Source organism: Coenobita brevimanus, chromosome 102 (genome assembly GCF_032717465.1).
Source record: "Coenobita brevimanus isolate Jiangsu-jjx chromosome 102, ASM3271746v2, whole genome shotgun sequence".
In the NCBI taxonomy this organism is placed as follows: domain Eukaryota; kingdom Metazoa; phylum Arthropoda; class Malacostraca; order Decapoda; family Coenobitidae; genus Coenobita; species Coenobita brevimanus.
The window spans coordinates 41,844,208-41,864,634 of record NC_137055.1 but is presented as its reverse complement, the minus strand read 5'-3'; the positions used below and the strand labels follow the sequence as shown (position 1 = coordinate 41,864,634).

The following is a 20,427-nucleotide window of genomic DNA, read 5'->3' as shown; positions in this document are numbered from 1 at the left end:
AGATCTACAGAATAAATCACTTAAGTAGATATTTTACGGAATATCCAAAACCTCTTGGAATACAAACCACAGCCTCTCATTTCACCGTACTTAACCCTCTCACTACGTGGATTCTCTCTCTCTCTCTCTCTCTCTCTCTCTCTACTGAATAAATCGTCCGGAGGTGACCACAATAAAAATACCTAAATTCTACCCTTCCACTGAGAGATATAGAGATATTGACACTCTCAGGCTCCTATCACTCCCTCTCAGCTTAATAAAATCGTCTGGCGTTAGCTGGAATAAATTGCTAGAGAAGGAACGACCATTGGAGTTTTTTTTTTCTCCGTGGAGCAAAATCGTCTGGTGATGGCAAGACTAAGCGAAAATCTATACGAACAACACCCCGCCGGAAGTAGTGCGGGCGAGGTTAGGCGGAGAGCGACACTGGCTAGCGATGAAGTCTTATAGTCTGTCTGCTTTCATTTGACGGGACTGGGCCACTTTTACACCATCATTGGCTACATAAAGTCCAGAAAGCCTTACTAGAGTCTCCTTGGTTTCTAGTCATAGCTACCTTTTAATCTGACTACACCTGGTCATCACCTGAGCTAAAAGGGGTTAGGAATCGCTGTCAGAATGGAGAAAACTTGCTTTATTCCTGCTGCCGCCTGGTATTTTAACCCCTCTGAGTAAAAAATATATATATACATACATACATACATCGTACATGCATGCATACATATAAATAACAATCTTTCATTTGAGTATCAATAAAACTATAATTAAACAGCCCACTACTGCTGCTACTACTACTACTACTACTACTACTACTACTACTACTACTACTACTATTAATAATATATAATAATAATAATAATAATAATAATAATAATGAGAGAGAGAGAGAGAGAGAGAGAGAGAGAGAAAGAGAGAGAGAGAATATTGTATATCTATAATACCTCGTCAAATTCCTCCCAGGCAGTAACGTTATCGGAAAAATATTGCGCTAAATTCCGCCACAAATCTATCAGCAAAGCAACCATGATAACCCCACTCTGTCGGCACAATATTTGCTTTAACTGTATCGGCAAAAATATATAGTGAGAAATTTATCGGCAAGTATCGGTTAAGTTTATCGGGAAAAATAATGTGTAAATTTATCGGGAAATGTCTTTAGTTTTATCGGAAAAATATTATCTTTAAGTATATCTGGAAAATAGTGTCTTTAAATTTATCGGGATACATAGAATCCTGTAAATTATTGTAAAAGCGTAAATATATCGGGAAATAATTACGATAAATGTAATCTGCATATCAAAAGGAAATCATATTATCGGCTCAAATATCGGGGAGAAATACCGATATCAAGAGAGAATACAGAAACTCGGGTAAGATATTCAGTTAAATCGGCTAGAACATAACATATCGGCAAAATGTTAGAGAAGCACCGATATCGATGGCAATAGATATCGTCTGTCAAAAGATAGATAGATAGATAGATAGATAGATAGATACGTAGATAGATGTTATACAGTAAATCGGTAAAACATCCAAATAAATCGGCTAGAATATTACTACAGTCCTATCGGCAGAATGCAAAAGATTCTATCGGGTAGATATTATATAAATCTGTCATGAAATAATTAAGTATATCGGTCGCGAAGTAATATGTAAAGCTATCGGGAAAAAAATAACTCTGTAGGTAATATATAAAAATTTATTGTATTAAATATTGTAGATTTAGAGTGAAAAATATATATATACATTTATCGGCAAAAATATTTACGGGAAAAAAATATTAACAAAATCACTCAGGAAAAATATTATAGTTTTATCGGGGAGTGGGGAGCGTTGAACACGGGATCTATCGGCAAAAATACCCGTAGTTTTATTGGCAGAAAATATCCTTAGTTTTATCGGCAGTAAAATATCCGCTGTTTAATCGGCATAATATACTGCAGTTCTATCGGGAAAAATATCCGTAGTTCTATCGGCCAAAAATATCCATAGTTCTATCGGCAAAAAATATCCGTAGTTTTATCGGCAAAAAATATCCAAGTTCTCTCGGCAAAAAATATTCATAGTTCTATCGGTGGTAAATAAAATTATACACATGTCACGGAGAAATGTCCACATATCCACTGGCAAAACACACACACACACACACACACACACACACATATCGGCAAAAACAAAAAAACAAAAATTCGATTCGGCAAGAGCTATCGGCGGAAGGTATAAGCGCTCACACACGGCTTACCGGCAAGAGTCTAGGAAATTGGCGCTATCGGCAAGAAAATCGAGAATAATGGAGCTTTATCGGCAAGAAAATAGGAAAAATCGGGTTTGTCATAATGAAATCGGGAAGCAACTTTATCGGCAAGAAAATCGGGAAAATCGCATTTGTCGTAAGGAAATCGGGAAACACCTTTATCGGCCAGGAAATCGGGAAACTTAACTTTAACGGCAAGAAAATCGGGAAACTTAGCTTTAACGGCAAGAATATCGGGAAACTGAACTTTAACGGCAAGAAAATCGGGAAAATTAGCTTTAACGGCAAGAAAATCGGGAAACTTAGCTTTAACGGCAAGAGAATCGGGAACTTAACTTTAACGGCAAGAAAATCGGAACACAGCTTTAACTGCAAGAAAATCAGGAAACTTGGCTTTAACGGCAGGAAAATCGGGAACTTAGCTTTAACGGCAAGAGAATCGGGAAACTTAGCTTTAACGGCAAGAGAATCGGGAAACTTAGCTTTAACGGCAAGAAAATCGGTGGAAACTTTGCTTTAACTTCAGGAAAATCAGGACTGAGCAGTAACAGTGGCAAGGAACAGTCTGACCAAAAAGTATCCAAACAATGTAAGCACCACCCATTTAGAAATATATTGCCAAAGACTCAGAAAAAAGGCTTTCCTCTTGTGCATCCCTATCAAAAATGACTACTGCACCATACACCAATGCACCATACACCATTGCGCCATACACCAATGCACCATACACCATTGCACCATACACCAATGCACCATACACCATTGCACCATACACCAATGCACCATACACCAATGCACCATACACCATTGCACCATACACCAATGCACCATACACCAGTGCACCATACACCAATGCACCATACACCAGTGCACCATACACCAATGCACCTTACACCAATGCACCATACACCATTGCACCATAAACCAATGCACCATACACCATTGCACCATACACCAATGCACCATACACCAATGCACCATACACCAATGCACCATACACCAATGCATCATACACCATTGCACCATACACCAAAGCACCATACACCATTGCACCATACACCATTGCACCATACACCAATGCACCATACACCATTGCGCCATACGCCAATGCACCATACACCAATGCACCATACACCAATGCACCATACACCAATGCACCATACACCAATGCACCATACACCATTGCACCATACACCAATGCACCATACACCAATGCACCATACTCCGATGCACCATACACCATTGCACCATACACCATTGCACCATACACCAATGCACCATACACCATTGCACCATACACCAATGCACCATACTCCGATGCACCATACACCATTGCACCATACACCAATGCACCATACACCATTGCACCATACACCAATGCACCAATGCACCATACACCAAAGCACCATACACCGTCACTTCAGTATGCATGACTCCAATATCAAGCATACTATAGTTTCGTGATGCCGGTCTACGTTCTACTCATTTTCACAATCATCGTGCCCAGGTGTTCGGATACTATAAGGCGTGAGTGTATATCGGCTTTATCGGTGAGAAAATCGGGAGAGCGTATCGGTTTAATCGGCAAGGGAGTGTTTATTGTGTGGGTACAGTTTCTTTTTTGAAAAATTCTGTGTAAAGCCAAATTAATATCTACAAGCATCCATAGAAATTTTGACTTTTACAATCCTGTGACGTGTTTTATTTCATTTATCTATTTATTTTTTATTCTTGTTCCTTGGTGCTCCATGGGGACGCCTTCATGTGGTGGCACCGATATAACTGGGCGGATCACCTACCTTGTTATACAAACATCCCTCACATTACTTCCTCGTCCCCGAAAGGAGGATGGTGGGCCGCAGAAAACGTACTTAAGCCTGCAGTTCACGGGTTCACGTTTTCAGTAGGTCTGGCGTCACAAGAATTTTCACCATCTAAATAAAATAAATGGCTGGTGACCTGAATAAATTACTGTAGTGCGCTTAAAGGAAGGACAAGATTAATAACGATACTCTGCATTATTAAGCTAAAGATAAATTCCTGTATTATTATCACTAATTAAAATACGCAAAGAAATAAGGTAAAATGAACATCGCCATTAACAAAAAGAAGGTTAATATGTTTCTAATTCTCACCTGAATAAATTTGTCTGCCGTCAGCTGAAAAAATAAAATAAATCTCTAACCAGATCGTTCAATAAAGTTAAGGGAAATGCTGGCCTCTGTCGCTCTCACTACACTTCCCTCTCCCCCTTCCCCTCCTCCTCCTCTTCCCCCTCCAACATTCCCACTTCCCCTTCCCCTTCTCCTCTCCTACCCTCTTTACCTTCTCCCCTCCTCATTCCCTTTCCCTTTCTCCCTCCGCTTCCCTCTTCTCTCCCTTTTCCCTTCTCTTTCTTCCCTTCCAACATTTCCTCTTCCCCTTCTCGCCCACTCCTTCTCCTCCAACCTCCCCTCCCTTCCGCATACCTGTCCACTACCTTTTCGCTCCTCTCTCCAGCCTTCTTCCTCCCCTCCTCCTCTCCCCTCTCGCCCTACAACCTCTCCCCCTCTTATCCTACCCCCGGTTGACACTAATGGCTCCACAGGACAAATCTTTCTGTGAAGCGGGTGGGGAAGACGGATGGAGCCAGATTTCGAGTAGTATTGAGGAGTATTGGTGCGATTTGCTAAGGAATGGGTGTTTGGGAGGCGAGAGTGTGTTTGGGGTTGGGGTGAGAGGGGGGGAAAAACAGCTTTGTGTGATGCGGAGTGGTAATAATTAATCTGCTGTGGAAAAGGGAATGATAGAGGTGCTTGGTGTGGTGGTGGGTGTGGTGGGAGATGTGGTAGGTGTGATGCTAGATGTGATAGGTGTGATGGTGGGTGTGGTTGATGTGGTAGTGGGTGTGGTGGTAGATTATGTGGTAGGCGTGGTGGTAACTGTGGTCATACGAGTATATGCGGTAGACGAGGTGGTAGGTGTGGTAGCTGTGATGATGTACGTGGTGGTAGGTGTGGTGGTAGGCATGCGGTAGTAGATGTGGCAGTAGGTGTGGTTAATGCATTGCTACATTAGATGCAGTAGGTGTAGCGGTAGCTGTGGTGGTAGTTGCGGTAGATGTGGCGGTAGTTGCGGTAGGTGTGGCGGTAGTTGCGGTAGATGTGGCGGTAGTTGCGGTAGGTGTGGCGGTAGTTGCGGTTGGTGTGGCGGTAGTTGCGGTAGATGTGGCGGTAGTTGCGGTAGGTGTGGCGGTAGATGCGGTAGGTGTGGCGATAGTTCCAGTAGATGTGGCGGTAGTTCCGGTAGATGTGGCGGTAGTTGCGGCAGGTGTGGCAGTAGTTGCGGTAGGTGTGGCGATAGTTGCGGTAGATGTGGCGGTAGATGCGGTAGGTGTGGCGGTAGATGCGGTAGGTGTGGCGATAGTTCCAGTAGATGTGGCGGTAGTTCCGGTAGATGTGGCGGTAGTTGCGGTAGGTGTGGCGGTAGTTGCGGTAGGTGTGGCGGTAGTTGCGGTAGGTGTGGCGGTAGTTGCGGTGGCAGGGTAGGTGTGGCAAAGCCTGGCTCCCATATCGATCGCCACACCCTGTCTTGCACCCGGATCTCTTTATAGGTCACAGCAGCGGCAGGAGAGGCAGACCGAGGACGAGACAAGGGAGGGAGAGAGGGAGGAAGACAGGGAGAGACTGTAGGGTGATGGAAGAATGAGGAGGGAGAGAAGAAGGGATACAGGGAGAGATTGTAAAGTGATTTTAGAATGAGGAGAGGGAGGCACAGAATGAGGGAAAGAGAGAGAGAGAGAGGAAGACAGAGAGAGATTGTATGGTGAAGGAAGATTGAGGAGAGGAAGACTCAGAAGGAGGGAGGGAGGGAAGGAGATAGGAATACGCAGAGAAGAGTGTAAAAGGGAAGAGATCAGAGTGAGAGAGATTGAGAATGAGGGAAAGGGGGAGGGATAAGTAGAGGGAAAGACTAGATGGTGGAAGACTGGGGAGAGGGAGGCACAGAATGAGAGAGGGAGGGATGGAGGGAGGAATGTGTAGAGCATACTGTTAGAAGGATGGAAGAAAGCGAGGGAGACTGGGAATGAAGGAGAGGGGGAGAGATGAGCAGAGGGAAAGATTGTAGGGTGATGGAAGGTTGAGATGAACACCGAAAACGAGGGATGGAAGATCAGAGAGAGGGAGACTGAGATAGATGGAAGATCTGAGGGATGGAGGAATACATGGAAAGTCTTTCAAAGTGATAAGAAGAAGGAGAGGAAGACTGAGAATGAAGATAAGGAAATACGTCTTTTTTCATTGCCTATCGGGTACACGTGGATCATCTCGAGAAATGATCAGTAATTTCTAAGGTCTAATCATCTCCTAGAATAAAGTTTAGATTGATGAGAGAGGGGGAGAGAGAGATCGACAATGAGGCATAGTGTCAAAGTGGATACGTACATGAAACTCTGGATTCTTCTGACTTCTTTCATGGTTGTCATATTTGAAGTCTCTCACGGTGAGGCTATGTTGTTTGAATTGCTGTGTGTGTGTGTGTGTGTGTGTGTGTGTGTGTGTGTGTGTGTAGGGGGGGTTGTGTTTTGACTTTCTGGATTGTGTTTTTTTTTTTACTTTTTTTTTTTAATTCTCTCATGGTATTATTTTATATCCTGACTTTGAAGACTATTTATTTCTTTATTTATATCGTAGTTTTAATATCTGATTTTCTGTTTTCTGATATGATTATTGTTTACTTCCTTGGTTGCATTATATGATTTCTCACGCTGTTGTATTCATTGATCTCCATTGAGTTTTTTGTTACTCTGTTTGTACTCCCTCCCTTGTTGGATTCTTCTGACTTCCTGGCTTCTGTTGTTATGTTTTGACGTCCCTCCTTAATGTGTGACTTTGACTTCCTGACTAGAGATATCCGAAGGCCGTGTCTCTTATATTTTCTCATCCTATACCTGTGTGAGATATTAAGCCGAATTACTTACCTGTGATGGTCAGGAGGAGGGAGAACTGCAGCATTTTTCACACCATTACTGAAACGCGTGATTTAAATGGAACTAACTATGACCTTCCTACCTCCCTACCTTTATCTCCAGTGGAATATAATCATCTCACATTCTAATATCCTCTTAATTATGACGACTATTAAAAAAAAAAAAAAAAAAAAAAAAAGAGAGAAAGAAAATAGATCCTGCTTCCCTAAAAACTATGCCACACCGAAAGAAACTTCATTTAAGCCTTTAATTTCGATAAGGGGATTTATTTTAGGTCCATTTGCCACATCCAGACAATTTTATTCATGGAAGCTCTGTCCCTCCCAAACACCTACGTCACACCAGCAGACAGTTCAATTAAACCACGCCTGAGCTGACGGAGAAGGAAGGAAGGGAGGGGGAAGGAATGCGGGAAGGAAGAGAAGGGAATGATGGGAGGGGGAAGGAGTGTAGGGGAATGAGGGAAGTCAGGGAAGGGGAATAAAGGGAGGAGGAAGGAAGGAAGAGAAGGGAATGATGGGAGTGGGGAGGAAAGGTAGGAGAATAAATGGAGGGGGAAGGAAAGGAGGGGGGGGAGAGGAGAGATGAGGGGGGGAAGGTTAGGTAGGAAAGAGAGGATAAAGAAGGGAGAGAAGGAGGAAAGTAGGGAAGAAAAGATAGGACAAAAAGGGTAAGGAAGGGAGGTTAAAAAGAAGAAGGGAGGAGGAGGAGGCGGAAAGCACAAGCAAAAAAAAGGATGAATAAGAGGAGGAGGAAGAGGAGAAGGAAAAGGGAGGGAGGAGAAATTAAAAAAGTACAAAATAATGGAACTGCGAAAATAGTGAAGGAATATATGGAGGAGAGAAGGAAGGAAGGAAGGAAGGAAGGAAGAAGAGCAGAGGAAGCGAGGACGGAGATGGAAGGATAGTAGGAAGACAAGGAAGGTATTTAGAAAGGAAGGAAGGAAGGAAGAAAGGACAGAGACAGAAGGACAGAACAGGGAGGAAGATAGGCTGAGAAATATGAGCATAAGGTAGCACACTAATTCTTGATATCCCATTTATTTTAAAGGAACTATGCTTAAGGAACTATACTAACGGAACTATACTTAAGAAACTATAATTATTGAAAGACCATTACTTAAGAAACTGTACTTAAAGAACTACACTTACTTAAGGAACCATACATAAGGAACAATACTTAAGGAACTATACTTAAGGATCTATACCTACTTAAGGAACTGTACCTACTTAAGGAAGTATACTTACAATCAAAATAAATTACTCCTTTGTGCTTCTGAAACATTCCATCATTACCTATACTCCTGTTACTCTAACTTGGTCCAGATTTTCGTCCTTTTGCAGCTTAAGTCACGTAGCTCAGTGGCAAAAAAAAAAAAAAAACAGTACTACGGCTCTACATCCTTCCACAGCACTTCCCCGTGACTAGCATCATATTCTAGTGTTAATCTGGTGTTATGGCTTAGCATTCAAGGTGGAGGGATGGTACTATTAGGCCAAGTCAGAGTGAAAGGAGTATAGTGTGACGTCCCATAATCGAGTTTTGACATCCTGCGGTAAAAAAAATAAATAAATAAATAAATAATCCAAGTTCATAGTAATATACTGAGATAAAATTTCATTGTTGTTTTGATACACCTGAGATATATTGGATTTGGGATACGTGAAGCGAGATTCCTTTCCCCTCCATTATTCTTTAGTACGGTAATAATGATGATAATAATAATAATAATAATAACAATAATAATAGCCGTAGTAGTAGTACCAGTAGTAGTAGTAGTAGTAGTAGTAGTAGTAAATATAATCATCATCATCATCATCATCATCATCACAATAATAATAATGATAATAATAATAATAATAATAATAATAAGGGTACGTATGCCTATCAAGAACACGAGGGTCATTAATACAGACAGTTTATATTTTCCAGGTTACAGTCCTCACCTAGAACACGTCTCTCACCCTAGTTCCTAATTTTAGATGGATTGATAGATAGATAGATAAGATAGATAAATAGATAGATAGATAGATAAGGTAGATAAATAGACAGAGAAAACAGGGAAGAGGGGAAACAGCGTGAACCTCCCAGTCTGACCGGTCCCAGATTCGAACCCGGACCCCACGCACTCCCCCAGGGCAAAGAGGGAGGGGAGGAGCTTGGAAAAGGAGAGGGGGAGGGGGAGGGAAGAAGAAGGGAGGGGAGGGGGAGTGGTGAGGGGTGAGGTTGATGGGGAAGGGGAGCAGGGAGAGGAGAAGGGGAGAGGGAGGGGTGAGGACGGAGGGGGATGGGGAAGGGGAGCAGGGAGAGGAGAAGGGGAGGGGGAGGGGGGAAGGGAGAGCAGCGAGGGGTGAGGGGGAAAGGGTGTGGTGAGGGGGGAAAGGAGGGGGAAGATATTTTGACTGCCTATCAAGAAAGAGACAAAGATAGACGTAACCAAGGAGACGAGAGTGAGAGAGAGAGAGAGAGAGAGAGAGAGAGGGAGAGAGAGAGAGAGGTGATTGGCTTAGTTAGACAGCCCTGAACCACCCCAGACAAGGCTAATAGGTCTGTAATTACCTTCGTTGTTGAGGCCTGGTGGTTTAAGGGCTGCCAGGGAGGTCGGGGAGGGGATAAATGGGGATGGAGAGGGAGGCCGAGAATGAATAGGGTAAAAAAAGAAGAGGGGATAAAAGGGAGGATGAGATGGAGGCCGAGAATGAATGGGATGATGGAGAGGCAGACCGAGAGCGATGTGGACTAAAAAGATGATACTGCAGGATCAATAAACGAACGAAAAATAGATAAAAAAGACAATTGGTAGAAGGAAAATAAGAGAAGAATAGAAAATTAAGTTGATAAGGTAAAAAAATGGTTTAATAAAAAAAATAAGTTGTTTAGAGAGAAGGCTGAAAAAATATATGTATGAAAAATAAAGTGAGACGAAAAGGTAAAGCGGAAATAAAGTGAATAACAAGGAAAGAGGGTTTAGAGTTATGAAGAGGATGAACACTACTAAATAATGAAAGAAACGAGAGAGAGAGAGAGAGAGAGAGACGAACAGATTATACTCGTTCAGAAAGACGTGACGAATTATGACAAGGGATGAGACTGATGCATAGTAATGAAGACGATTACGAAAATCATGGGAAAAGGTGTGGGCGAAGAGGAGGAGGAAGAGGAGGAGGAGGGGAGGGGAGGGGAGGGGAATGACGCAAGAAGGGGGAGGAGGACAAGGAGGGGGAGAGAATGACGCAAGGAGAGGGTGAATGATGCATAACAGGAAGGGCGAGGAAGAAAAGAGGGAGGGGGGGAAAGAAGGGATGGAGAGAGAGAGAGAGAGAGAGAGAGAGAGAGAGAGAGAGAGAGAGAGGATGGGAGAAGGCAGAGGGGAGAGAGGGAGGGGAGAAAATAAAAGGACAGGTGGGGGAAACAAAACAGAGAGGGGGGAAGTGAGATGGGAGGGAGAGAGAAGAGGGAAGAGGTGAGGAGGGGGAGAGAAAAGAGAGAGAGGGTGAAAAAGAGAGAAATAGAGAGAGGGTGTTGGAGGGAACGATAAGGGAGAAGGAGGGAGCGAGACAGAGAGCGAGACACAGGGGCCGAGATATAAAAACAAAATCGCTGCCTCAAACACCACCCCTCCCCCCTTTCAATAACTACGAGAACCTTCCTAATTATGCTTCTGGCAGACGATTTTACTCAGCATAGAATAGGGGATTTAAACGTAATGATGGGTAGGGGATTTAAACGTAATGATGGGTAGGGGATTTAAACGTAATGATGAGTAGGGGATTTAAACGTAATGATGGGTAGGGGATTTAAACGTAATGATGGGTAGGGGATTTTAACATAATGATGGGGTAAAATGTGCTAGTATATTTATCAGCCTGTTTATTGGCCATGTGGAGAGGATGGAGGGTGAAAGACTGACGAAGAGAGTGTATGTGAGTGAGGTGGAGGGGGGAAGAGGGAGGAGGAGGCCGAGGATGAGATGGAGGGATGGGGTGGAGAGGTATATGAGAGAGGGGGGTGTGAGTTGGGAGCAGGGCAGTGAAATGGCGGGGGACAGGGCGATTTGTTTGTGGCCACCCCAAACGGGATTGAGGCGTCTGGCAATAGATAGATTATTCCCAGGACACACCATATTATCTTATTTTCTTCGCTCTATCACAAGACGATTTCCTTCAGCTTGGGAAACATCTCTCGTATTGAAGGGGTTAATAAAGGCTGTCTAACCCCTTCAGTTCGAAAAGTGACCACGAAGATGAGTAAGTCAGAGGAAACAGAAAGAAGAAGAAAAAAAAATGAAGAAGAAGAAGATGATGATGATGATGGTGATGATGATACTGAAGATGATAAAGAAGATGAATATGGTGATGATGATGATGATAATGAAGAATGTAATAATGATGATGATGATGATGATGATGACGAAGAAGAAGAAGAACAAGAACAAGAAGAATATGGTGATGACGAAAAAGAATATGATGATGATGATGATGATGATGATGATGATGGTGAATAGAGAAGAAAATAGGGAAGGAAAAGGTAATTGAATTGAAGGAGTCAGCATTTTCACACCGATGACGCTCTTCCGCCTGCTTCTTCCTTCCCTCAGACGATTTTATTCAGCATAGAAGAGACTTATAACTGAAGGGGTTAGAATCAGCCTCTTTAAGCCCCCTTTACTATATATACGTTTTATTTAAACATTATTCTCCTTACAACAAGACGGTTTTATTTCATTTTTGGAAAACCTCTCGTGTTGAAGAGGAAGTAGTCTCAAATTAAAGGTCTGAATAAAGGAAATAAAAAGATGTCTGGGTTTATTGGCCTTGAGGAACGATTGTGCTATTTTTTAAAGTGATTTGTTGAAGAACTAAAGGAATGGCGCTAAGATGACAAGGGGTTTGGAAGAAAGGGAAACGAAACGGAAGAAATACCGTATCTCTCCATTAAGAAATATAAGTATAACGCTAGAGAGAGAGAGAGAGAAGGAGGGAAAGTGAAGAGAGGGGAGGGAGGGAGATTATGTAGACGAGTATATGAGGCAGAGAGGAATATGTGTTGAAAGAGGGGGATTACGTAGGAGGGATATAAGGGGAGGGAGACTGGGAGATGGAGGAGGAGGAAGAGAGAGAGAGGGATGTGTGGAGGAAAGGAAGACAGATGATAGAAAAACGGAGACATGAGAGAAACACGTGAAAAAGATATTGTTAAGAGAGAGAGAGAGAGAGAATCAGTTATCGCCCTGCAGTGAGACGCATATATGTAAGCATCGATAATAATAATAATAATAATTTTACCTAAGACAACATTCTCTCTCTCTCTCTCTCTAATTTCCTCATTATTTCAAGCATCCTTCATTATCGCTACGACCGAACCACCCAAAAAGGCCCGTAACATCTGTATACTCTATGTAACACCCCTCTTTCCCTAACATTATTTTTCTCTCTCTCCCTCAGCTGTCATTGTGAAGGGGGAGTGAAGCGGTGACGAAACAAGGAAACAAAGAAACTACCACACTTCACTGGAGCCAACAGAAGGTAAGTTTCAAGTGAAGCGTAGTTTGGTTTTGGTGAGTGTGTGTGTGTGTGTGTGTGTGTGTGTGTGTGTGTGTGTGTGTGTGTGTGTGTGTGTGTGTGTGTGTCAGAGGTATGGGGAGTGAATTTTGAAGAGAGAGAGAGAGAGAGAGAGAGAGAGAGAGAGGGAGGGAGGGAGGGAGGGAGGGAGGGAGGGAGGGAGGGACTGCGTGTTTGTGCTGAATGCACGTCCTACATATATTAATAAATCGCAATCGTGCAGTTGTTTGATCAGTTTATATAGTTTGTTTACATATAATCATCAACATGTATTTATACTTCGTTTTTATGTACACGTGTAAAATGTGGACTACCTATATTCACGCATACACACATACATACACGCATAACATACATATCCATACATACATACATACACAACATACATATCTGCAAACACACATAACATACATACATACATACACAACATACATATCTGCAAACACACATACATACATAACATACATATATACATACGTGCATACATACATACATACATACATACATACATACATAAAGCTATGCATACATCCATAGTGCATACAAATAAAGTCCAGAATATACTTGTGTACGTATGCAGTAAACCTGCACATACACAGACACAGACACACACACAGACACACACACACACACACACACACACACACACACACACACACACACACACACACACACACACACACACACACACACACACACACACACACACACACACACACACACACACACACACACACACACATCTGAGTTACTGTTTAATGCTTGTTCGGGTTCTCTAGTAAAATTATGTATATCTGAATGTCATCTTATGCCTATATATCTTTTATGTATGTGTATGTGAACGTGTGTATGTGTGTGTGTGTGTGTGTGTGTGAGAGAGAGAGAGAGAGAGAGAGAGAGAGAGAGAGAGAGAGAGAAATGAATAATAAATAATCACCTGCTGTTAGAGTGCATGCGTGTACAGTGTAATTTATAATGTATGTGCGTCAGTGGATGTATGCAGTTATGTGTACATCCAAGTGTGTACATAATCATACGTGAAAGAAACTAGGTATGTACTGCGTATGTGCGTCAGCATAAATACACATGTACGTGTGTACGTATTTTTGATAATGTGTGAACGCATTGATGTACAAATGTATGAATGTATGTGTTTGTATGTATGTATGTATGGCACCATGTATGAATCTACTGCTATGTATGTGTGAATGTATGTGTATATGTATGTATGTATGTATGTATGTCGCAGTGTATGAATGTATCACCATGTACGTTAGTATGTATAGTACACATGTGCACCAGACGATGTGTGTACATCTTAACTAACCTTCACAAATCAATGTCACTTAATATTTCACGGACGGTCGATACGCTGCTCCAAGTATACTGAGAGAGAGAGAGAGAGAGAGAGAGAGAGAGAGAGAGAGAGAGAGAGAGAGAGAAACCTGAGAATGAATGAAACAGACGAGAGAGAGATGTGGACCTCAGGAAGAATCATAATGAGAGAGAGAGAGAGAGAGAGAGAATGTATACCTCAAAAAGAAAAATGAGTAAACTAGAGGAGTGGGGGGGGGTGGAGGAAGACTGAGACAGGCAGGTGAAACTAGGAAGGAAACGGGTGAGGAAACAGGGAGGTGGTGGGGAGAGAGAGAGAGAGAGAGAGAGAGAGAGAGAGAGATGAAACTGGGAAATTTTCACGAAACAATGACACTAGAACGAGAAACAGCAACGATAAATTATGACATGAAGCCACCTTATCTATTAAAAAAAAAAAAAAAGCAAAAACAACAGAAAAAAGGCATGAACAAAAAATGAAAGACAGAAGAAATAGTCAGATAAAGATAAAATGAACCAAAGAATCCAAAGAAAAAATGGCCACAAATAAAAGCAATATAAATAAACAAAGAAGCTGGGATGAATATGAAACAAGACATTGAAAAAAACGAAACACCAGAAAGACAGACGAGAAACCATGATGCCAAACAAGGAGGAAAGGTAAAAATGAAGCAGAGATTAACGTGACAAGAAGAAGTAAAGCAAGTGAAGAGAGTAAACAGCCAGAGAAACAAGTGAAACATTATCCGAAAAAGAGAAAACAAATGAAGTAAGAAAATAAAGACAACGCTAAAGAAACAGATGAAGGAAAACATACATAAACAAATGAATCAATAAAGAAAAACAATAAACAACAGAAACAATAATAGATGGAAACAAAGGAACATTAAACCTGAGAAAGAAATGTTGGAACAAAAACGCAAATTACAATTAAAACGAAAAACAGAAAAAAATAATAACAAATTAGTAAAGAGAGCCAAGGAAATCACACACACACACACACACACACACACACACACACACACACACACACACACGTTGACTTAGAAATTTTGCCATTTTTTGCGCCCCCAAAGAATATTGCTCAATTAAATCAGCGTTGCAGACATAGAAAAAATGGACTGTGAAAATTGCATCATATTTTTCCATTACAATATATTTTATAAATGTGGCTTTTTTCTTTTTTTTTAATATGCATTTGTCAGAAGTCACAAACACATTTTTCTCTGTGTAAAAGGGAACTAATGACAAGAAGCAAGGAAGCTGGAAAAACAAATGAAACAAAAAATGGAACAAAAAGAAAAAAGAAACAGACGCCAGAAACAAGTTAAACTGTAAAAAGAAACAGGAAAGAAAAAACACGAAAGAAACGAACGAAGAGAACATAAGAAACAAAAGAATACGAAACAGAAAAAATAATGAAAGAATGAAACTAAAAAAAAACAGGAGAGAGAGAGAGAGAGAGAGTAACTAGACAAAGAAGTGATCAAGCAAAGAAAGCGAAAGAAGCTAAACAAACACATGGAACAAGGAAAATAAGCAAAGAAAATTAAGACAAGCGAAGCAGTGAAAGGAACTAAATAAACAAGAGAAGCAACCGAAGAAGCAACAAAAACAGACTCATATTAAACAAATAATTGAAGAAAGGAACACAAACAAGAACCAGTAAACAAAGACAAACAAACAAAAGAACACTATCAAGAAACGTATAACAAGTAAACAAAACATTGAGACAAGAAACAATAGACGAAACAAAAACAAACATGAAAAACAAATAAAACCAAAAATAATTACTGAAAAAGAAGGATAGGGAATTGAAAGGTAAAACAGGACATGAAACAAGAAATTCATTTAGAGACAAACAAAAAAAGGCATGAAACAAGAAAACGAAACAAACACAAAATTAAACATAAAAAATAAAACCATAGCCAGACACAAGACATGCTGCAAAAAATAAAGCAATAATGACATAAACAAGATAATAAACCACTAGAATGAAGCTAGAGTAATTCGAAGCAAAAAATCAACAGAGAAACGAGAAAACTTATGATGCTAATAAACCAATAAAACGTAAAAAGAAACAATAAAATAATAAAGAAATATGACAGAAGAAACAGACCTGAGCAATAAAGAAACGAGTGAAGATACGCGGTAGCCAAATTAAGCCAAGTAAGGTATAACTCAGTAACGAAATTAAGGAAATATATAAGGAACTGGGAGCCTGGAATGTGAAAAAATTGAAAGTATTATATATAAAAAAAAAGAAACTGCAAATTAAAAAGGTATTAAGGAAAACACAAACAAATGATGACATGTTACTATAAAAAAAATTAAAAATAAAGAGCTAAAGAAACGAAGCCAAGGAAGCGGAGGAAAAACAGAAGGAGAAAAGGTATTAAGTGAGGCGAAAAGAAGAAATGAAATGAGGATGAAAATAGGTAAGAAAAACGCGGAAAACAAGGAAATGAGGCAGGACAAAAAACATGAAAAAATAGGCCTAAAAAGTAGACCCACGAGAAGGGAACTAGTGAAATAAACAAAAATAACATAACAAATCCAAAAGAAAAAGAAGAAATATAGAGATAACAAGACACAAATAAAAGCAAAGGAAGAAACAGTGATATCAAGAAAAACAGAGAACAAGCAATGGGACGTGAAGCATGAAACAAGAAATAAAAACAAAGAAATTAATGCCCAGGAGGAGGAAAACGTAAAAGAAACATGGAAAACGAAATAATGGTGAAAAACGAAAACACGATGAAGGAGATGATCAGAGAAAAAGCTAAAAATATATATATGAGAAAGAAGAAACAAGAAAAGCAAGAAATGAAAAAATTAGCCTCCAAATAAAGAAGCAAAGACAAACATACGAAAGATGACAAACAAAATTCAGGATTCGCTTCAATGTCCTTCGTAAGAAAAGAAAAAAAAAAAAAACGGATAGTCCCATTGCAACCCTCATGCTATCAATTTTTCTAAGGATCTAGTAATAATTTCCCTTTGCCTTGTTACCTTGACCTTTGACTAATTACTGTAAAGTACTAATTACCTCATTCTTGCCTCACCTCTTACTATTTCCCCATTCCTTGGTCCTGAACGGGCCAAAACTGAGTTGAGTTTGACCTGTGACCTTGAGCTTTGACCTTTCACTGTATTTGTTACGTTTGACTTATTATTCTCAAAATCGTATTCCTTTATCCTTCCCTTTCTGTGATCTCATCCACAAAGTTTTTTTCTAGATAGGATAAAAAGTCCCAAAGTTGGCCATCCCTTGTGACTTTGACCTTTGACTTATTCATCTCAAAAACAGTACGCCAACCCCTAGACTGATCCTTAACCCTTCCACCAAGTTTGGCCCAAAGTGAATAAAAACTTTTGTAGTTATTTTGCTCACACACGGGAACATGAGTCGAATTTTGACTTTGCCCTTTGACTTTGGCCTTTGACTGGTTCTCAAAATCAAGCCTCTTCGTTCATACCATACTCTTTTCCCTTCTACCAAGTCTGATCGAATTGAATAAAAACTGTCGAAGCTGATCATCCTAGGTTGTACTCTAACCTAAATCTGTGATCTTAAACATTGACCTGTTGCTTCTAAAAACAGTAGGTCAACCCCCCTGGCTTGTTTTCAGCTCTTCCACACAGTTTGGTTGAAATCAAATGAAAACTATTTGAGTTATCCTGTTCACACACACACACACACACACACACACACACACACACACACACACACACACACACACACAAGTCGAGTAAAGTAAAAATACGTCATCATATTGAAAGCAATACCAGTACTAATCAGGATATTAAGCAGTAAATTTAACATCAAAATTATGAATAAATTAAATCCATTAAGTCCGGGAACGTCATTTTTCACCTTATTATCACCATCTCCTGACGATTTTATTTCACCTGGGATACACCTTTCCAAATGCAGGAGTCATATATTACCTTCATGTACCCCTTCAGTATGAGCAGCCTTTCTTAAGTTGTATAAAATCGTCTTGTTACAGTACGAATTAACTCGAAAATAAACTCAAAAGCGCCTCAGTCGGAATCATAGGGTCTTTGAATGTGGGTGACGTCCCTTCCTGTTCAAAAAACCTCTCCAAAGCTGAATAAAATCGTCTGAGGAAGGTAAGAACGAAGTGCAATTGACCTCATACGGCTGCTAAAAACACACCCACGTCACCTGGTTCGGCCACCTACCTGTAACCCCTTCCGGCAGACGAGGGTATTTTTATTGCACTGTTGTTTATTCTGGATGGCAGCAAGAACTTTTAAAAATGACGTACTCGTAGTGAAGATCATGACACCCGCCCCCAACCCTAAAAGAGCTTCAGTATCCGTTTTGAGGCACAGCGGCTCAGGCATTAAGAGGTATTTTATTGATATATTCATACATATATACATATTGTACATATTCACGTACATATGTACGTACAGTACATACATACAAACCGACCCGACATCAAGAGGTACACTTCCGGCGTCGTTAGTAATGGATCAAAGCTTGACTCCCTTCCCAACCAGTCCTCTAACCCTCCTCTCCCTTAACCCTACCCTCCCCAACCTCCAGCCCCTGAGACCTCCTCTCCCCTAACCCTAACCTCCCTAGCCTCCCCAACCCCCCAACCCCTCAGACCTCCGCTCCCCAACCCCCACCCAGCCAGGCCAACCCCAAGCGCACCCAGGTGACCACTACACGACCCGACATTATCTATATATCGCGGTAACACGACCCGCCGCCACTGCTCATTAAAACTGCATGACCCTCCTCTCCATTTTTCCCCCATGATGCCTCCCCTGGGCCGCATGACGGGTAATATTCAGAGGCGCGCGGAGAATACCTGGGATGATACTACGTGGGGAGGAAGAAGAAGGGAGTGGGGAGAGAATGCTGCGTGGGAAGAAAGGGAGTGGGGAAGGAAGAAGTGGAAAGGGAGAAGAAAGTGGGGAGGAAGTAAAAAGTGGGGAAAAAGGAAAGAAGTAGGGAGGAGAAGGAAAGTCAGGAGGGAGAAGAAAATATAAAGAAAGAAGACAGCAGGGAGAAAGAAGAAAATAGAGGAGAAGAAGAAGAATGAAGGGAAGAAGAAAGTTTGGAGAGAAAGATACGTGGGGAGACAGAGAACATGGAGATAATATTACATGGAGAGAAAGAAGAAGATGGGGAGAGTGCAATATCTGGTGGGGAGAAGAAAGTGAGAAGTTATAATTGAGAGGAAAAGAAAGAGTGATATTACAAGAAAGTGACGAATATGGGGAAGGAAAATGATGCGAGGAGAAGAAGGAACTGGGGATGAATAACAAAGTGAGGAGGAGGGTGGAGAGGTCAGAATGGGGAGTATATAAATTGGAGAGAAAGATGAAAGTGGGGAGAGGATGCCTGTGGGGAGATGGGCGCATGAGAAAAAAGAAAGACAGAAGGTAGGTATGGAATGGGGAAGGAACAGAATACGGGGAGGAAAAAAAAGTTAGTGGAGAGAATGCTGAATGCAGAGGAAGGGAATGGAGAGAGAGAGAGAGAGAGAGAGAGAGAGAGATTAAAGGAGTGGAGTGAATGATAAAGATGGGGAGAAATAAATGGGGAGTTACTGCAGTTGTCTTTTAAATATTCTTTGGTAGATATTGTGCACTGATGTTTGATGTGTGTGTGTGTGTGTGTGTGTGTGTGGAGCTAGAGCGTGTACGTAGATGCTGTAAGTAAAAAGGAAAACAATAACACATGCATATGCAAATAGACATACATACACAAATACACTCACGCATGCAGACACACTGTACGTCGAAGCAAAATAGAACACACACACACACACACACACACACACACACACACACACACACACACACACACACACACACACACACACACACACACACACACACACACACACACACACACACACACACACACACACACACACACACACACAAATGACTACCCATGAGACAAGACCACACACGCACATGCAGTCATACACATACCCATAGATAAAGACTACACACTCATTTATGTATACACGTCCCTGGCTCTCTCTCTCTCTCTCTCTCTCTCTCTCTCTCTCTCTCTCTCTGTTCTAACCCTTCCTCCATTATCGTTCTTTACCTTTCATCCTTTCTTTCTCTTCCTTCCTCTCCCTTTCATTCCTTCATTCCCTTCATTTTTCCCATTTTCCTCTCTTCCGCACTCCTCTTACCTCCCTCCCTACTTTTCCTCCCCCCCTCCCTCCCCTCTCTCTCTCCTCCCTGTCTCCCTCCCCCTCTCTCTCCACCCTCCCTCCTCATCTCCGTTTATTCTCTCCTTCCAG

At 41.3% G+C, this 20,427-nt stretch overlaps 1 long non-coding RNA gene across 1 annotated transcript in view; it reads left to right on the top strand.

The window, feature by feature from the left end:
- The window catches only part of LOC145415363 (uncharacterized), a 122,740-nt gene that overhangs the window by 87,031 nt on the left and 15,282 nt on the right, over nt 1-20,427 (top strand). The window contains exon 2 of the long non-coding RNA XR_013900074.1: nt 12,668-12,748. This is a non-coding gene — a long non-coding RNA (uncharacterized LOC145415363). The remainder of the gene's footprint in view (nt 1-12,667; nt 12,749-20,427) is intronic.